Here is a 22,031-nt window from a genome sequence, read left to right as displayed (position 1 = left end):
AGCAATATAAAAACGAGAAATGAGACATTATCATTGGCGCTCTTTCTTTGGAAGCCAAACTCAATACTAAACTAAACTAAAATTTCAAATCTTAGCAGCTGTGAGTAATTGGTAGTAATAAGTCAATTGATTATTTTACAAAGGAAGATATATTGGATAAAAGGTTTGGACAGCCTGTCCCCGAAGGGACTTAATGGATGGGTGGAGATGTCTAGAATTCTAAAGAAGAAAGATTGGAAACTATGATTGATGATAAAACATATTATGAGCTAAACTAGCATGGGGAATACTTTATGGGTCCCTTCTATTGAAGAAAATCTACAAACTACAACAGAAGACAAATACACATTAGGAAAGCAGGAGAAATCATATTATGAGTTGGCACAGGTAATGATGGACGAAGATGTTTTACAGGGCGTATAGACAGCCAAGCAATATGCAATGGACTGTGAAGCTCTTTTCTTCAAGATAGTGTATGCTCATAGACGGTGCAGAGACAGAATATTAAGTTTTTAATATCGAAATACAAAAATATTGAGTCGTAAACATCGTGATACAGGAATATTGAGAGCAAGAATATCGTGGTACAGAATATCAAGTTTAAGGTTAGAAATATTGTTTCTTAAAATATCAAAGGGCCCGATTCACAGAACTAACTTAAGACAAAATCCTAAATTTACTACCATTTTTGTATTCACAGAAGGCACTTACTCATTTTGGTATTCACAGAAGACACTCATTTCAGTATTCACAGAAGTTAGGAGTCCTAAATGCCTTCTATGAATACCGAAAGTCTTAAAGTTAGGATTTTTCTCAGTTTAGGAGTCGGGCTGGACTGTTCCCATGAGGCACAGGGTCAGACTGATTTGCATATGGCCATGTCTGAACTGGGGTGGCAGAATGGGCTAAAAAACGGTGATGGATTAAACCCAGATCTTTTGACTGGGTGTGAGTGTTTGATATGCTCAAACGCTCCGTCCATCATCCCCTTTTGTTTTCGCTTAACCAGGCCTTGTCACTGTCACAACTCAACTCCCCATCATGGCTGTCAAAACCATCGCTACCACGAAGACCATCCACTTGGGAGCCCAATCTGACCCCTGCCTCCACCACGCCTGTACCAAAGGACACCTGCCAATCAGAGAAGCACTGACACTCATACTCAGCCCCCACATTGAATGAGCCACATTCCTGGACACCATGAAACACACCACCATCATGCCTCTGTTCCAGAAATCCTGTGCTGACCCAGACATGCTCTTCAATTACAGACCCATCTCCCTCCTACCTTAGGTCTTAGGCAAACCAATCAACCGATGCTTCACCGACCACCTCAGCAACCACCAGCTCCTCAACGCTATGCAGTCTGGATTCAGGCCCAACCGCAGTAGAGAAATAGCACTCATCCTCGCCACAGAGGACATCCACAGGATCCTTTACAGAGGAGACGCAGCTGCCATCCTTCTCCTGTACCTCATTGCAGCATTAGACACAGTCTCACGCTCCGTCCTCATCAAATGTCTGTCTAAACAATATTGGCATCGAAGAGCCGGCTCTCCACGGGATCTGCTCCTTCTTAATGGATAGAAGACAAGCTGTCAGCCTGGCAGCTAACTTCACGGAAGCCTGCAATCTCATCTGAGGAGTGCCTTAAGGTTCATCATCCCCTTCAACATGTAGAGGATCACTCTGGCCAACGCCATCCATGCCCACAACATCAACATCCTCTCCTACATCGGTAACACGAAACTCAAACTCCTCCCAGGGGCGAGTTTTCACCCACTTCTTAGCGCCCTGCCCCCTAAACTGCATCCCTTTCCCCATTTACCATTCTAGTGACTACATGATATGGTGCATAGAAAGGCCGCAGTTAACTAAATCATGGTTTGTACATCTCGCAACGTTTGATTGATCATTTATAAACATCCATTACATTTTTACATCGTGCATTGTCCTCTAAAATTCTTGTTGCTCCTTTGATGGCAGCGTTGTCTTTGATGGAGGTGCTACTGAAATTGTGGGCGACCGTTAGGCCCGGGCCAGGCTGCAAGCGCCGTTCCGCTTGCCCTGGACCCTTGCTGGCCACTCGCCTGCTCCTGAGTGCCCCTGCCGTGTGGCATCCCAAGGACCCTGTGCGAGCCTCTCATCTACTCTGTCTGAGGTTGTCATTCGCTCACTCCGTGTCCCTGCTGTGAGGCATCCCAAGGACCCTGTGCGAGCCTCTCATCTACTGTCTGAGGCTGAGGCTGTCATTCACTCACTCTGTGACCCTGCCTTGAGGCATCCCAAGGACCCTGTGCGAGCCTCTCATTGACTCTGTCTGAGGCTGTCATTCGCTCACTCAGTGTCCCTGCCATGTGGCATCCCAAGGACCTTGTGCGAGCATCTCATTGACTCTCGCTGAGGCTGTCATTCGCTCAATCAGTGTCCCTGTCGTGTGGCATCCCAAGGACCTTGTGCGAGCATCTCATCAACTCTGTCTGAGGCTGTCATTCGCTCAATCAGTGTCCCTGCCATGTGGCATCCCAAGGACCTTCTGCGAGCATCTCATTGACTCTGTCTGAGGCTGTCATTCGCTCAATCAGTGCCCCTGCCGTGTGGCATCCCAAGGACCCTGTGCGAGCCTCTCATCTACTCTGTCTGAGGCTGAGGCTGTCATTCGCTCACTCCGTGTCCCTGCTGTGAGGCATCCCAAGGACCCTGTGCGAGCCTCTCACTTACTGGCTGAGGCTGTCATTCGCTCACTCTGTGACCCTGCCTTGAGGCATCCCAAGGACCCTGTGCGAGCCTCTCATTGACTCTGTCTGAGGCTGTCATTCGCTCACTCAGTGTCCCTGCCATGTGGCATCCCAAGGACCTTGTGCGAGCATCTCATTGACTCTCGCTGAGGCTGTCATTCGCTCAATCAGTGTCCCTGTCGTGTGGCATCCCAAGGACCTTGTGCGAGCATCTCATCGACTCTGTCTGAGGCTGCCATTCGCTCAATCAGTGTCCCTGTCGTGTGGCATCCCAAGGACCTTGTGTGAGCAGCTCATCTACTCTGTCTGAGGCTGTCATTCACTCACTCAGTGTCCCTACCGGATGTATGACGTTACAACGCATACTTTTACAACGCCTACCTTTACAATGCAATTTTTACACCGCAACATCCATTACAACGCATACCATTACAACGCATGCCATTACAACGAATTCTTTGAAACTACCTTTACATCGCATTCCACTACAACGCATACTACATTTACAACGCATACCATTACAACGCATAACATTACATTGCATGTAAGGTAAGTATTGGATAGTGTAGGGGTAAAAATTACTATTCTAACTCCAGGGGGTGCAACAGTAGGGTAAGTGTTGGATAGTGTAGGGGTTAAAATTACTATTCTAACTCCAGGGGGTGCAACAGTAGGGTAAGTGTTAGATAGTGTAAGGGTACTATGTGTTGTAATGCTATGCGTTGCATTGGTATGCGTTGTAATGACTGCGTTGTAATGGCATGCGTTGTAGTGGTGTGCGTTGTAGTGTCATGCGTTGTAATGGTTGCGTTGTAAATGCATGCGTTGTAATGGATGTTGCGTTGTAAAAGTTTAGTTGTAATGAAGGTGCGGTGCAAAAGTTGCGTTGTAAAGGTTGTTTCCCGTCCCTATCGTGTGGCATTCCAAGGACCCTGGGTGAGCAACTCACCTGCTCTGTCTGAGGCTGTATGTTGTCATTCCCTCACTCCGTTTCCCTGCCTTGAGACATCCCAAGAAAGCTGTGTGAGCAGCGTATCTACCTGTAGTAATTTCTCTTTTTGGACATTTTTTTCTGGGTATCTTCTACACCTCCCTCTCTCCTCGACCTTGGAGCTGCCACACCTGCATCCTTTTGCCATTCTGCTTCAGACTGAGGGGTTTTTGTGCCCAACTGGGGACCAACACTCCCTTTTAAACTCCCCGGCCGCTTACCATCTCACTCCAGGATTGGGTGGCTAGCAGCTGGTTTGGGAGGATGACCAAACCGGTGCGCCCACCTTTTGGCGAGCTTGCTGCGGGGTTCCCGCCTCCAGGTGGCATTCGACACGGGCCCCTATCACCCAGGTACGGCTTTGCCTCTCCCGGCCCATGTTTCTGCTCACCCTTCGGACACACCCCCAACTCAAGAAACAGGTTTACTGCCTGCATGACCGCTGTTGCTAACTGAATGACAGCCAACTGCCTCAATCTCAACATCAACAAGACAGAAGTAGTGATTTTCATCAAGAACACGTCACCACAGGACTCCAAATGGAGGCGGGCTGAATTCAGACCCATGCCAAACACACACAACGGGAATCTTGGAATCGTCATGGACAGCAAACTGGACTTGACAGCGTGGGTCAAGGCCATCACTGTATATTGCTTCCATACCCTGAGATACTTAGAAAGATCTTCAAATGAACCCAAGTGCCACCAGAAAAACCTCACTCACTCCCATCACTCACACTCTAGTGACCAGCAAGGTTGACTATGGCAACACCCTCTATTATCAAGTAATTCACCAGAAGAGAAGACAACAAGCTAACTAGATCTCCGCAACCAAACTCATCCTCAAAGTTGAACAAATATTGGCAACAATGGGACCTGTGCTTGAGGAAGGTATTTTCTTCATTTGACTAAGAGGAGCACCGGAGAAGGGCTCGCTCTCACCTTTTAGAATTGTCCTCTTTTTAAAATAACTTGTACTTTTAAAAAAAACTATTTCGTTCTTTTAAAAACAGAGTGTTGCACTATTTGTATTTTGCACTCTCCTACCTGTCCTTGATCCCCGGTCCACCGCCAATCATTTGGTTTGAGTAGTGTGACGCAGGACGAGATTTGGGCTCCGGAAGTGAATTACAACTTCTGGGTCCTACTGCCAATCAGACACTTGCAGCTGGCAGCCCTCACACTACAAATCAGATGCCTTTCAAGTCGCGCAGCAGACGCGCGCAGCGGGCGCGCCGCTGGCGCACCAAAGGCAAACCCGGCTGCCCCTGTCCACGCCAGTCCGGGCCCAGGGGCCACAACCCCAGAGTGCCCTGACTCTGCGGAGCCTGGCAGGCCCTATGGACCCAAAATGGTTGCACTTAACAGACATTGCGACCGGCTCCACCGGCTGCTCCCAATGCCACTTCAAGCGGGAAATGTATCAGCCCATTCCCCTTGTCCTCCCCTAAAACTGTACCTACTGAATTGCCGCTCTATGGTTAAACACTCAACTGAACTCCTACTGACAATAGTAGACCTCTGCCCGGACGCATTATTTCTCACTGAGACCTGGCTTCAGGATGAGTCAGACCCAGTTGCCACCCAAACCTACCCCCAGGCTACTTAATCCAAAGAGCGGATCGCAAAACGGGTAGAGGGGGAGGGTTAGCGATAATCTTTAAGGACCAGTTTCAATGCCGGTCCTCTACAGAGGACCTCCCGGACTGTGAAAATATGAATATTTCTTTAAAGTTCTCTCCCACCAACACGTTCTCTGGCTTACTTCTCTATCGCCCCCCAGGACCTCCGGGCCAATTCATGAATGCTCTCCCAAATATAGTCGCCAATTTAGCTCTCTCCCCATTCAATTACACAATTCGAGGTGATCTCAATATTCACTTCGATAACCCCGCTGATAACAGGGCTAATGAACTTGTATCCAGTCTATCAGCCTTACAATTCACCCTGAAAGGCTTCGCACCGACTCACATAAAAGGTCATCTTCTGGACGCCGTGTTCAGTAATTCACGTCATCTCCAGAGTGATATCCCCGTTCCCCTCCCGTGGACCGACCACGCATTAATCCCCCTCATCTGGACAATCCCAGCCAGCACCTCCCCTATGAGCAACACCAAGACTCACGACAGGAAATGGTCGAACCTCTCCGCTAGCCAGTGGTCTAACCTCCTAGAGAACACCCTACCACCCTCTAGCCCAGACCCAGAGAGTGCTAACAACAACTTTAACCTCTGGATCCAAAGCTCTTTAGACACGCTAGCCCCCATAAGACCTACTCATAAAAGACCAAACCGTAGGCCTGCACCGTGGTTCTCCACAAAACTAAAAGAGCTCAAACAAACCTGTAGGAAGTTAGAAAGGAGCTGGAGATTGAACACTACAGAAGAAAGTAAATCAACCTACCTAGAGGCAATAAGGAAATATAAGGCAGAATTAAAAAGCGCACAATCCTCCTTCTATGAGGAAACGATCTGTGCAGCAGCAAACTCTCCCAGGGAGATTTTCCGTATAGCCAAATCTCTGATCACCATACCCCAACAAATCCCCAATCAGGAAGATGCGCTACCCAGGTGCAACAGTCTCGCAGAATTTTTCCACCAAAAAATCGAACTCATAGCCCGCTCCTTCCCTCCATCCCAGGACGACTCTGGGGAGACCGACACTAAGAGCCCTCCCCCGACACTCCGCTGTTCCCTTGTAGAGTTCCCTTTATTAGATGAGGACTCCCTGAAAGCAATCATGCCCAGAGTGACCTCAGGTTCCCAACGTGACCCTACCCCTCCCCGATTCCTTCCCTTAGTCACCAATATTATAAGCCCTGTCATTTTGGACACCATAAATGCCTCAATTTCAGCTAACACGGTCCCCCACGCCTGGAAGCGCGCCCAGGTAAAAGCCCTGCTGAAAAAACCTAGCCTGGATCCCTCCAACCTGTCCAAATACCGTCCCATATCCCTCCTCCCCTGGCTAAGTAAGATAACTGAGAGGCACATAAACTCCGTCCTAGTTCAATACCTAGAACTCAACAATCTGCTTCACATATCTCAAACAGGTTTCTAGCCCCGACTAGGGACAGAGACGGCCCTCCTGGCCGTAACCGAAGAGGCCCGAAGACTTATCGACCAGGGTGGCTCAGCAGCTATTATCTTGTTGGACCTCAGTGCCGCCTTCGACACTCTTGACCACAAGATCCTGCTGAGCCGGCTAAAAAATCTAGGAGTGACTCATTCAGCTCTCGCCTGGCTACAATCATTCCTTAAAGACCGGGTCTTTCAGGTATTCGAAGGTAATGCCTTCTCTGATTGCTGGCCGCTCGGTTGTGGGTTCCCCAAGGCTCCTCCTTGAGCCCCACACTTTTTAATACTTATATAGCACCATTAGCAGAAGTAGTTCTACCCTTTGGCATATAAATCATAACATACGCTGATGACACCCAGCTGGTGGTATCCTTGAACCACCCAGAGGGTTCATCGTGCTCCCTCGGCAGCTGCCTAGAGGCTGTAGCCGACTGGATGAAACTCTCCCATCTAAAACTAAACAGCGACAAGACCGAGCTCATGTTTCTGGGAAAACTACCATCCCCCCTATCATCACAGCTATGGCCGACCTGTCTGAATCCAATGCCCACTCCAAAACAGCAGAATAAGAGCCTCGGCATATGGCTTGACAGCTCTTTGGGCTTCGGCCACCAGGCCACTAAGCTAGCAGCTGCCTGCTTTGGCCTGCTTAGGATGCTCAGGAAAGTTCTGCCCCTGCGTCTCTTCAAAGCCAGAAGGATCTTGGTACAGGCCCTAATTTTGTCACGCCTTGATTATGGGAACGCACTGTACCTGGGCGCCCCACAGACAACCCTACAAAAACTCCAGGTGTCACAGAACAGCTCAGCCCGCCTTCTGCTCCAAATTCCCCGGAGACAATCGGCTAAACCTGCCCTAAGGGCGCTGCACTGGCTCCGCATCCGGGCCAGAATCCAGTTTAAATCTTTGTGTCTGGCGCATAGAGCCACGTGGAAAACCGGTCCAGCCATCTCACGGTCCCTTATCACGCCATATCAACCATCAAGAAACCTCCAGTCCAGTTCAGCCTTTCTGGCCACCACCAGGAAAGTCCGCTAGGCCAAGTGGGGTGGCCGCTCCTTTTCCCTGAATGTCTAAAATCTATGGAATTCCCTGCCCCCCCCCCTCCCACCCCCCTCTGCACAGCGAACCTAACATACTGGCTTTCCGCAAGCTCCTCTATGACCCACCTTTTCTGCAGTGTCCCCTAATCTGTTGAGATCCTCAAGCAATCCACAAGCGCTACGAGGCCTTAGGGTAGATTGCGCTATACAAATATTATTTCATTTCATTTCATTTCATTTTACTGCACTGCCATGCGTGTTATTTACTATTTCCCACCTTAGATGGCTAGTTGCCAAATATGCCAATAATTAATCATATTCAAACACAGTAGAGAGGCAACGTTGCTGTAGAAAATGAGTAAGGTCAATATAATGTGTGAACAACAAAAACAGATGGACAGAGAGGTCTTTTTGTTGAGTCTGTGAATCTTTACACAAAATTTTCCATTTAGGAAAACAGTTTTGCACAGCCAACGTGTTTCGCTCAGTTATGGGCTGCTTCAGAGCCAAAAAATCCTGATACGTGATATGGAGCTCAGGATACACTGTGTCATAATTCAAGCATAATTCTCCTGCACAAATACTTGGGACACAATCCAGTAATGTTGTGTCTCTTGATCTCTCGATACCAGGCAGGGTTACTCCTAGCATCCATTCATCCCGTGCCGTGTCCTACTGTCAAGGATTCATTTGTGTGCAGTTGGCGTCTTCCTACTGTTGCTGAGTGAAAGAAAACTGTCTCAAGCTCAACATCAACAAGACAGAAGTAGTCAGTGCCAGGATACCCTTGCGGGTAATTACCCAACCTACCATAGCAGGACTGGGCACACACACCTGCTCAGCGTCATGATACCCTCAGGTGATTAACCAACCTACCACAAGCAGGGCTGGGCACACATACTTGCTCAGTGCCAGGATACCCTCGCGGGTGTTTAACCAACCTACCATAGCAGAATACAAGAAGTCCAGTGTGTGGAATTGGCTTGATACACACACACCAAACAGAATACAAGACGTCCAGTGTGTGGCATTGGCTTGACACACACACCAAACAGAATACAAGAAGTCCAGTGTGTAGCATTGGCTTGATACACACACAGCAAACAGAATACAAGACGTCCAGTGTGTGGCATTGGCTTGACACACACAGCAAACAGCATACAAGACGTCCAGTGTGTGGCATTGGCTTGACACACACACCAAACAGAATATAAGAAGTCCAGTGTGTGCAATTGGCTTGATACACACACAGCAAACAGAATACAAGAAGTCCAGTGTGTGGCATTGGCTTGACACACACACACACCGAAGAGAATACAAGAAGACCAGTGTGTGGCATTGGCTTGACACACACACCAAACAGAATACAAGAAGTCCAGTGTGTGGCATTGGCTTGACACACACACACCAAACAGAATACAAGGAGTCCAGTGTGTGGCATTGGTTTGACACACACACACACACCAAACAGAATACAAGAAGTCCAGTGTGTGGCATTGGCTTGATACACACACACCAAACAGAATACAAGAAGTCCAAGGTGTGGCATTGGCTTGACACACACACACCAAGTAGAATACAAGAAGTCCAGTGTGTGGCATTGACTTGACACACACACCGAACAGAATACAAGAGGTCCAAGGTGTGGCATTGGCTTGACATACACACACCAAGCAGAATACAAGAAGTCCAGTGTGTGGCATTGGCTTGACACACACACACCGAACAGAATACAAGAAGTGCAAGGTGTGGCATTGGCTTGACATACACACACCAAGCAGAATACAAGAAGTCCAGTGTGTGGCATTGGCTTGACACACACACACACCGAACAGAATACAAGAAGTCCAAGGTGTGGCATTGGCTTGACACACACACACACCAAGCAGAATACAAGAAGTCCAGTGTGTGGCATTGGCTTGACACACACACCAAACAGAATACAAGGAGGCCAGTGTGTGGCATTGACTTGACACACACATCGAACAGAATACAAGAGGTCCAAGGTGTGGCATTGGCTTGACATACACACACCAAGCAGAATACAAGAAGTCCAGTGTGTGGCATTGGCTTGACACACCCACACCGAACAGAATACAAGAAGTCCAAGGTGTGGCATTGGCTTGACACACACACACACCAAGCAGAATACAAGAAGTCCAGTGTGTGGCATTGGCTTGACACACACACACCAAACAGAATACAAGGAGGCCAGTGTGTGGCATTGGCTTGACACACACACACACCAAACAGAATACAAGAAGTCCAGTGTGTGGCATCGACTTGACACACACACCAAACAGAATACAAGACGTCCAAGGTGTGGCATTGGCTTGACATACACACACCAAGCAGAATACAAGAAGTCCAGTGTGTGGCATTGGCTTGACACACACACACCGAACAGAATACAAGAAGTCCAAGGTGTGGCATTGGCTTGACACACACACACACCAAGCAAAATACAAGAAGTCCAGTGTGTGGCATTGGCTTGACACACACACCAAACAGAATACAAGGAGGCCAGTGTGTGGCATTGGCTTGACACACACACACACCAAGCAGAATACAAGAAGTCCAGTGTGTGGCATTGGCTTGATACACACACACTAAACAGAATATAAGAAGTCCAGTGTGTGGCATTGGCTTGACACACACACACCAAGCAGAATACAAGATGTCCAGTGTGTGGCATTGGCTTGACACACACACCGAACAGAATACAAGAAGTCCAAGGAGTGGCATTGGCTTGACACACACACACCAAGCAGAATACAAGAAGTCCAGTGTCTGGCATTGGCGTGACACACACACACACCGAAGAGAATACAAGACGCCCAAGGTGTGGCATTGGCTTGACACACACACACCAAGCAGAATACAATATGTCCAGTGTGTGGCGTTGGCTTGACACACACACCGAACAGAATACAAGAAGTCCAAGGTGTGGCATTGGCTTGACACACACACACCAAGCAGAATACAAGAAGTCCAGTGTGTGGCATTGGCTTGACACACACACCAAACAGAATACAAGAAGTCCAAGGTGTGGCATTGGCTTGACACACACACCAAACAGAATACAAGGAGGCCACTGTGTGGCATTGGCTTGACACACACACCAGACAGAATACAAGAAGTCCAAGGTGTGGCATTGGCTTGACACACACACACCAAGCAGAATACAAGACTTCTAGTGTGTGGCATTGGCGTGACACACACACCAAACAGAATACAAGAAGTCCAGTGTGTGACATTGGCTTGACACACACACCAAACAGAATACAAGAAGTCCAGTGTGTGGCATTGGCTTGACACAAACACACCAAACAGAATTTAAATAAGTCCAGTGTGTGGCATTGGCTTGACACGCAAACCAAGCAGAATACACGAAGTCCAGTGTGTGGCATTGGCTTGACACACACACCAAACAGAATACAAGAAGTCCACTGTGTGGAATTCGCTTGATACACACACACCAAACAGAATACAAGAGGTCCAGTGTGTGGCATTGGCTTGACACACACACACCAAACAGAATACAAGAAGTCCTCTGTGTAGCATTGGCTTGACACACAAACACCAAACAGAATACAAGAAGTCCAGTGTGTGGCATTGGCTTGACACACACACACCAAACAGAATACAAGAAGTCCAGTGTGTGGCATTGACTTGACACACACACCAAACAGAATAAAAGAAGTCCAGTGTGTGGCATTGGCTTGACACACACCAAACAGAATACAAGAAGTCCAGTGTGTGGCATTGGCTTGACACACACACACCGAACAGAATACAAGAAGTCCAGTGTGTGGCATTGGCTTGAAACACACACACACCAACCAGAATACAAGAAGTCCAGTGTGTGGCATTGGCTTGACACACACACACCGAACAGAATACAAGAAGTCCAAGGTGTGGCATTGGCTTGACACGCAAACCAAGCAGAATACAAGAAGTCCAGTGTGTGGCATTGTCTTGACACACACACACCAAACAGAATACAAGAAGTCCAGTGTGTGGCATTGGCTTGACACACACACACCAAACCGAATACAAGAAGTCTAGTGTGTGGAATTCACTTGATACACACACACCAAACAGAATACAATAAGTCCAGTGTGTGGCATTGGCTTGACACACACACACCAAACCGAATACAAGAAGTCTAGTGTGTGGAATTCGCTTGATACACACACACCAAACCGAATACAAGAAGTCCACTGTGTGGAATTCGCTTGATGCACACACACCAAACAGAATACAAGAGGTCCAGTGTGTGGCATTGGCTTGACACACACACACACCAAACAGAATACAAGAAGTTCATTGTGTCGCATTGGCTTGACACACACACACCAAACAGAATACAAGATGTCCAATGTGTGTCATTGGCTTGACACACACACACCAAACAGAATACAAGAAGTCCAATGGGTGGCATTGGCTTGACACACACACACCGAACAGAATACAAGAAGTCCAAGGTGTGGCATTGGCTTGATACACACACACCAAGCAGAATACGAGAAGTCCAGTGTGTGGCATTGGCTTGACACACACACCAAACAGAATATAAGAAGTCCAGTGTGTGGCATTGACTTGACACACACACCAAACAGAATACAAGAAGTCCAGTGTGTGGCATTGGCTTGACACACACCAAACAGAATACAAGAAGTCCACTGTGTGGAATTCGCTTGATACACACACACCAAACAGAATACAAGAGGTCCAGTGTGTGGCATTGGCTTGACACACACACCGATCAAAATACAAGAAGTCCAGTGTATAGCATTGGCTTGACACACACACCAAACAGAATACAAGAAGTCTAGTGTGTGGCATTGGCTTGACACACACACCAAACAGAATACAAGAAGTCTAGTGTGTGGCATTGGCTTGATACACACACACCGAAAAGAATACAAGAAGTCCAAGATGTGGCATTGGCTTGACACACACACACCAAGCAGAATACAAGAAGTCCAGTGTGTGGCATTGACTTGACACACACACCAAACAGAATACAAGAAGTCCAGTGTGTGGCATTGGCTTGACACACACCAAACAGAATACAAGAAGTCCAGTGTGTGGCATTGGCTTGACACACACACACCGAACAGAATACAAGAAGTCCAGTGTGTGGCATTGGCTTGAAACACACACACACCAAGCAGAATACAAGAAGTCCAGTGTGTGGCATTGGCTTGACACACACACACCGAACAGAATACAAGAAGTCCAAGGTGTGGCATTGGCTTGACACGCAAACCAAGCAGAATACAAGAAGTCCAGTGTGTGGCATTGTCTTGACACACACACACCAAACAGAATACAAGAAGTCCAGTGTGTGGCATTGGCTTGACACACACACACCAAACCGAATACAAGAAGTCTAGTGTGTGGAATTCGCTTGATACACACACACCAAACAGAATACAATAAGTCCAGTGTGTGGCATTGGCTTGACACACACACACCAAACCGAATACAAGAAGTCCACTGTGTGGAATTCGCTTGATGCACACACACCAAACAGAATACAAGAGGTCCAGTGTGTGGCATTGGCTTGACACACACACACACCAAAGCGAATACAAGAAGTTCATTGTGTGGCATTGGCTTGACACACACACACCAAACAGAATACAAGATGTCCAATGTGTGGCATTGGCTTGACACACACACACCAAACAGAATACAAGAAGTCCAATGGGTGGCATTGGCTTGACACACACACACCGAACAGAATACAAGAAGTCCAAGGTGTGGCATTGGCTTGATACACACACACCAAGCAGAATACGAGAAGTCCAGTGTGTGGCATTGGCTTGACACACACACCAAACAGAATATAAGAAGTCCAGTGTGTGGCATTGACTTGACACACACACCAAACAGAATACAAGAAGTCCAGTGTGTGGCACTGGCTTGACACGCACCAAACAGAATACAAGAAGTCCACTGTGTGGAATTCGCTTGATACACACACACCGAACAGAATACAAGAAGTCCAAGGTGTGGCATTGGCTTGATACACACACACCAAGCAGAATACGAGAAGTCCAGTGTGTGGCATTGGCTTGATACACACACACTAAACAGAATATAAGAAGTCCAGTGTGTGGCATTGGCTTGACACACACACACCAAGCAGAATACAAGATGTCCAGTGTGTGGCATTGGCTTGACACACACACCGAACAGAATACAAGAAGTCCAAGGAGTGGCATTGGCTTGACACACACACACCAAGCAGAATACAAGAAGTCCAGTGTCTGGCATTGGCGTGACACACACACACACCGAAGAGAATACAAGACGCCCAAGGTGTGGCATTGGCTTGACACACACACACCAAGCAGAATACAATAAGTCCAGTGTGTGGCGTTGGCTTGACACACACACCGAACAGAATACAAGAAGTCCAAGGTGTGGCATTGGCTTGACACACACACACCAAGCAGAATACAAGAAGTCCAGTGTGTGGCATTGGCTTGACACACACACCAAACAGAATACAAGAAGTCCAAGGTGTGGCATTGGCTTGACACACACACCAAACAGAATACAAGGAGGCCACTGTGTGGCATTGGCTTGACACACACACCAGACAGAATACAAGAAGTCCAAGGTGTGGCATTGGCTTGACACACACACACCAAGCAGAATACAAGACTTCTAGTGTGTGGCATTGGTGTGACACACACACCAAACAGAATACAAGAAGTCCAGTGTGTGACATTGGCTTGACACACACACCAAACAGAATACAAGAAGTCCAGTGTGTGGCATTGGCTTGACACAAACACACCAAACAGAATTTAAATAAGTCCAGTGTGTGGCATTGGCTTGACACGCAAACCAAGCAGAATACACGAAGTCCAGTGTGTGGCATTGGCTTGACACACACACCAAACAGAATACAAGAAGTCCACTGTGTGGAATTGGCTTGATACACACACACCAAACAGAATACAAGAGGTCCAGTGTGTGGCATTGGCTTGACACACACACACCAAACAGAATACAAGAAGTCCTCTGTGTAGCATTGGCTTGACACACAAACACCAAACAGAATACAAGAAGTCCAGTGTGTGGCATTGGCTTGACACACACACACCAAACAGAATACAAGAAGTCCAGTGTGTGGCATTGACTTGACACACACACCAAACAGAATAAAAGAAGTCCAGTGTGTGGCATTGGCTTGACACACACCAAACAGAATACAAGAAGTCCAGTGTGTGGCATTGGCTTGACACACACACACCGAACAGAATACAAGAAGTCCAGTGTGTGGCATTGGCTTGAAACACACACACACCAACCAGAATACAAGAAGTCCAGTGTGTGGCATTGGCTTGACACACACACACCGAACAGAATACAAGAAGTCCAAGGTGTGGCATTGGCTTGACACGCAAACCAAGCAGAATACAAGAAGTCCAGTGTGTGGCATTGTCTTGACACACACACACCAAACAGAATACAAGAAGTCCAGTGTGTGGCATTGGCTTGACACACACACACCAAACCGAATACAAGAAGTCTAGTGTGTGGAATTCACTTGATACACACACACCAAACAGAATACAAGAAGTCCAGTGTGTGGCATTGGCTTGACACACACACACCAAACCGAATACAAGAAGTCTAGTGTGTGGAATTCACTTGATACACACACACCAAACAGAATACAATAAGTCCAGTGTGTGGCATTGGCTTGACACACACACACCAAACCGAATACAAGAAGTCTAGTGTGTGGAATTCGCTTGATACACACACACCAAACCGAATACAAGAAGTCCACTGTGTGGAATTCGCTTGATGCACACACACCAAACAGAATACAAGAGGTACAGTGTGTGGCATTGGCTTGACACACACACACACACCAAACAGAATACAAGAAGTTCATTGTGTCGCATTGGCTTGACACACACACACCAAACAGAATACAAGATGTCCAATGTGTGGCATTGGCTTGACACACACACACCAAACAGAATACAAGAAGTCCAATGGGTGGCATTGGCTTGACACACACACACCGAACAGAATACAAGAAGTCCAAGGTGTGGCATTGGCTTGATACACACACACCAAGCAGAATACGAGAAGTCCAGTGTGTGGCATTGGCTTGACACACACACCAAACAGAATATAAGAAGTCCAGTGTGTGGCATTGACTTGACACACACACCAAACAGAATACAAGAAGTCCAGTGTGTGGCATTGGCTTGACACACACCAAACAGAATACAAGAAGTCCACTGTGTGGAATTCGCTTGATACACACACACCAAACAGAATACAAGAGGTCCAGTGTGTGGCATTGGCTTGACACACACACCGATCAAAATACAAGAAGTCCAGTGTATAGCATTGGCTTGACACACACACCAAACAGAATACAAGAAGTCTAGTGTGTGGCATTGGCTTGACACACACACCAAACAGAATACAAGAAGTCTAGTGTGTGGCATTGGCTTGATACACACACACCGAAAAGAATACAAGAAGTCCAAGATGTGGCATTGGCTTGACACACACACACCAAGCAGAATACAAGAAGTCCAGTGTGTGGCATTGACTTGACACACACACCAAACAGAATACAAGAAGTCCAGTGTGTGGCATTGGCTTGACACACACCAAACAGAATACAAGAAGTCCAGTGTGTGGCATTGGCTTGACACACACACACCGAACAGAATACAAGAAGTCCAGTGTGTGGCATTGGCTTGAAACACACACACACCAAGCAGAATACAAGAAGTCCAGTGTGTGGCATTGGCTTGACACACACACACCGAACAGAATACAAGAAGTCCAAGGTGTGGCATTGGCTTGACACGCAAACCAAGCAGAATACAAGAAGTCCAGTGTGTGGAATTCGCTTGATACACACACACCAAACAGAATACAATAAGTCCAGTGTGTGGCATTGGCTTGACACACACACACCAAACCGAATACAAGAAGTCCACTGTGTGGAATTCGCTTGATGCACACACACCAAACAGAATACAAGAGGTCCAGTGTGTGGCATTGGCTTGACACACACACACACCAAACAGAATACAAGAAGTTCATTGTGTGGCATTGGCTTGACACACACACACCAAACAGAATACAAGATGTCCAATGTGTGGCATTGACTTGACACACACACACCAAACAGAATACAAGAAGTCCAATGGGTGGCATTGGCTTGACACACACACACCGAACAGAATACAAGAAGTCCAAGGTGTGGCATTGGCTTGATACACACACACCAAGCAGAATACGAGAAGTCCAGTGTGTGGCATTGGCTTGACACACACACCAAACAGAATATAAGAAGTCCAGTGTGTGGCATTGACTTGACACACACACCAAACAGAATACAAGAAGTCCAGTGTGTGGCACTGGCTTGACACGCACCAAACAGAATACAAGAAGTCCACTGTGTGGAATTCACTTGATACACACACACCAAACAGAATACAAGAGGTCCAGTGTGTGGCATTGGCTTGACACACACACCGATCAAAATACAAGAAGTCCAGTGTATAGCATTGGCTTGACACACACACCAAACAGAATACAAGAAGTCTAGTGTGTGGCATTGGCTTGACACACACACCAAACAGAATACAAGAAGTCTAGTGTGTGGCATTGGCTTGATACACACACACCAAACAGAATACAAGAAGTCCAGTGTGTGGCATTGGCTTGACACACACACTGATCAAAATACAAGAAGTCCAGTGTGTGGCATTGGCTTGACACACACGCACCAATCAAAATACAAGAAACCCAGTGTGTGGCATTGGCTTGACACACGCACACCGATCAAAATACAAGAAGTCCAGTGTGTGGCATTGGCTTGACACACACACACCAAACAGAATACAAGAAGTCCAGTGTGTGGCGTTGGCTTGACACACACACCAAACAGAATACAAGAGTCCAGTGTGTGGCATTGGCTTGACACACACACCAAACAGAATACAAGGAGGCCAGTGTGTGGCGTTGGCTTGACACGCAAACAAAGCAGAATACAAGAAGTCCAGTGTGTGGAATTCTCTTGATACACGCACACCAAACCGAATACAAGAAGTCCACTGTGTGGAATTCGCTTGATACACACACACACCAAACAGAATACAAGAGGTCCAGTGTGTGGCATTGGCTTGACACACACACACACCAAACAAAATACAGGAAGTCCTCTGTGTAGCATTGGCTTGACACACAAACACCAAACAGAATACAAGAAGTCCATTGTGTGGCATTGGCTTGACACACACACCAAACAGAATACAAGAAGTCCAAGGTGTGGCATTGGCTTGACACACACACACCAAGCAGAATACAAGAAGTGCAGTGTCTCGCATTGGCTTGACACACACACCAAACAGAATACAAGACGCCCAAGGTGTGGCATTGGCTTGACACACACACACCAAGCAGAACACAAGAAGTCCAGTGCGTGGCGTTGGCTTGACACACACACCGTACAGAATACAAGAAGTCCAAGGTGTGGCATTGGCTTGACACACACACACCAAGCAGAATACAAGAAGTCCAGTGTGTGGCATTGGCTTGACACACACACCAAACAGAATACAAGAAGTCCAGTGTGTGGCATTGGCTTGACACACACACCAAACAGAATACAAGAAGTCCAGTGTGTGGCATTGGCTTGACACACACACCAAACAGAATACATGGAGGCCAGTGTGTGGCATTGGCTTGACACACACACACCAAACAGAATACAAGAAGTCCAGTGGGTGGCATTGGCTTGAAACACACACACCAAGCAGAATACAACAAGTCCAGTGTGTGTAATTCGCTTGATACACACACACCAAACAGAATACAAGAAGTCCACTGTGTGGAATTCGCTTGACACACACACCAAACAGAATACAAGAAGTCCAGTGTTTGGCATTGGCTTGACACACACACACCAAGCAGAATACAAGAAGTCCAGTCTGTGGCATTGGTTTGACACACACACACGGAACAGAATACAAGAAGTCCAAGGTGTGGCATTGGCTTGACACACAAACACCAAGCAGAATACAAGAAGTCCAGTGTCTGGCATTGGGTTGACACACACACACCGAACAGAATACAAGACGCCCAAGGTGTGGCATTGGCTTGACAAACACACACCAAGCAGAATACAAGAAGTCCCGTGTGTGTCGTTGGCTTGACACACACACCGAACAGAATACAAGAAGTCCAAGGTGTGGCATTGGCTTGACACACACACACCAAGCAGAATACAAGAAGTCCAGTGTGTGGCATTGGCTTGACACACACACCAAACAGAATACAAGAAGTCCAAGGTGTGGCATTGGCTTGACACACACACACCAAACAGAATACAAGAAGTCCAGTGTGTGGAATTCGCTTGATACACACACACCAAACAGAATACAAGAGGTCCAGTGTGTAGCATTGGCTTGACACACAAACACCAAACAGAATACAATAGGTCCAGTGTGTGGAATTCACTTGATACATACACACCAAACAGAATACAAGAGGTCCAGTGTGTAGCATTGGCTTGACACACACACACCAAACAGAATACAAGAGGTCCAGTGTGTGGAATTCGCTTGATACACACACACCAAACAGAATACAAGAGGTCCAGTGTGTAGCATTGGCTTGACACACAAACACCAAACAGAATACAAGAAGTCCATTGTGTGGCATTGGCTTGACACACACACCAAACAGAATACAAGAAGTCCAGCGGGTGGCATTGGCTTGACACACACACACCAAGCAGAATACAAGAATACAAGAAGTCCAGTGTCTGGCATTGGCTTGACACACACACACCGAACAGAATACAAGACGCCCAAGGTGTGGCATTGGCTTGACACACACACCAAGCAGAATACAAGAAGTCCAGTGTGTGGCGTTGGCTTGACACACACACCGAACAGAATGCAAGAAATCCAAGGTGTGGCATTGGCTTGACACACACACACCAAGCAGAATACAAGAAGTCCAGTATGTGGCGTTGGCTTGACACACACACCGAACAGAATACAAGAAGTCCAAGGTGGGCATTGGCTTGAGACACACACACACCAAGCAGAATACAAGAAGTCCTGTGTGTGGCATTGGCTTGACACACACACACCAAACAGAATACAAGAAGTCCAAGGTGTGGCATTGGCTTGACACACACACACCAAACAGAATACAAGGAGTCCAGTGTGTGGCATTGGTTTGACACACACACACACACACACCAAACAGAATACAAGAAGTCCAGTGTGTGGCATTGGCTTGACACACACACACCAAACAGAATACAAGGAGTCCAGTGTGTGCCATTGGTTTGACACACACACACACACCAAACAGAATACAAGAAGTCCAGTGTGTGGCATTGGCTTGACACACACACACCAAACAGAATACAAGAAGTCCAGTGTGTGGCATTGGCTTGACACGCAAACCAAGCAGAATACAACAAGTCCAGTGTGTGGAATTCGCTTGATACACACACACCAAACAGAATACAAGAAGTCCAGTGTTTGGCATTGGCTTGACACACACACACCAAGCAGAATACAAGAAGTCCAGTGTGTGGCATTGGCTTGACACACACACACCAAACAGAATACAAGAAGTCCAGTGTGTGGCATTGGCTTGACACACACACACCAAACAGAATACAAGGAGTCCAGTGTGTGGCATTGGTTTGACACACACACACACACACCAAACAGAATACAAGAAGTCCAGTGTGTGGCATTGGCTTGACACACACACCAAACAGAATACAAGAAATCCAAGGTGTGGCATTGGCTTGATACATACACCAAACAGAATACAAGAAGTCCAAGGTGTGGCATTGGCTTGATACACACACCAAACAGAATACAAGAAGTCCAAGGTGTGGCATTGGCTTGATACACACACCAAACAGAATACAAGAAGTCCAAGGTGTGGCATTGGCTTGATACACACACCGGAAACAGAATACAATGAGTCCAGTGTGTGGCATTGGCTTGATACATACACCAAACAGAATACAAGAAGTTCAAGGTGTGGCATTGGCTTGACACACACACCAAACAGAATACAAGACGCCCAGTGTGTAGCATTGGCTTGACACACACACACACCAAACAGAATACAAGGAGGCTACAATCTGTCACCAGTCTTCCCCAGACATATAAAAGAGAATATACACACTCAGAACCACACGCAGACACAGGTACGCACACAGGTACACACACACACACACACACAGGTACAAACACACGGACGCATAGGTAGACACACGCACACGGACACACAGGTACGCACACAGTTACACAGACACACACACAGGCACAGACACACAGGTACAGACACACAGGTACAAACACACGGACGCATAGGTAGACACACGCACACGGACACACAGGTACGCACACAGTTACACAGACACACACACACAGGCACAGACACACAGGTACAGACACACAGGTACAGACACAAAGGTACAAACACACGGACACACAGGTACGCACACAGTTACACAGACACACACACACAGACACAGACACACAGGTACAGACACACAGGTACAGACACAAAGGTACACACACAGGTTCACACATACACCTAGACACACGCACGATGCTACGTGAGCAGACCTCAACCCTCGATCGGAGTGGGAGGCCTCCTACCTGTGCCCGTGCCCTGCGACGCCCGCTCCAGCCCGGGGTGCAGTGCCAGCCGCCGCGGATCCCTGTGCCCGGGTCCACGCCGCTGCCCCGGCACCTCGGTGCCCGGTCCGGTCCGGTCCTTCCTCTCCCCGCGGACTCTGCTTCCGGCTCTGGCCACGAGGGCTGCTCCGGGGGCTGGGGGCCGGGGCCGCCCCCCTTCATCTCACCCTGGGGAGGAATCTTGGCTAATTTTAGGTGTGAGCGGACATGTGGACAGCTGACATGCCCCAGGCTGGCAGGGAGCCCGCCAGGGCGTCTGCAGCCACCGCAGCCTGCCAGTCAGAGGCACGGCCCGGGGTAACCTGGCACTGCCCACCCTACAGACATACACCCCTGCTGGAACAGACACCCCTGCAAGCACAGACACCTCTGCAGACACCACCGGATGCCAGTCAGGGGCACCTCCTGGTGTAACCTGGCACTGCCCACCCTACA

The 22,031-nt window shown here is 47.7% G+C and overlaps 1 protein-coding gene across 1 annotated transcript in view; it reads right to left on the bottom strand.

The window, feature by feature from the left end:
- The window catches only part of OBSL1 (obscurin like cytoskeletal adaptor 1), a 548,309-nt gene extending 526,655 nt beyond the window's left edge, over window positions 1–21,654 (bottom strand). Inside the window, exon 1 of the mRNA XM_086954344.1 lies at window positions 21,558–21,654. The gene's annotated coding sequence lies outside the window, so the exon portion shown is untranslated. The remainder of the gene's footprint in view (window positions 1–21,557) is intronic.
- Window positions 21,655–22,031: the final 377 nt, after the last annotated feature.

This window comes from Lissotriton vulgaris, chromosome 2_1 (genome assembly GCF_964263255.1).
Source record: "Lissotriton vulgaris chromosome 2_1, aLisVul1.2, whole genome shotgun sequence".
NCBI lineage: Eukaryota > Metazoa > Chordata > Amphibia > Caudata > Salamandridae > Lissotriton > Lissotriton vulgaris.
This window is presented reverse-complemented; position numbering and strand designations above follow the sequence as displayed.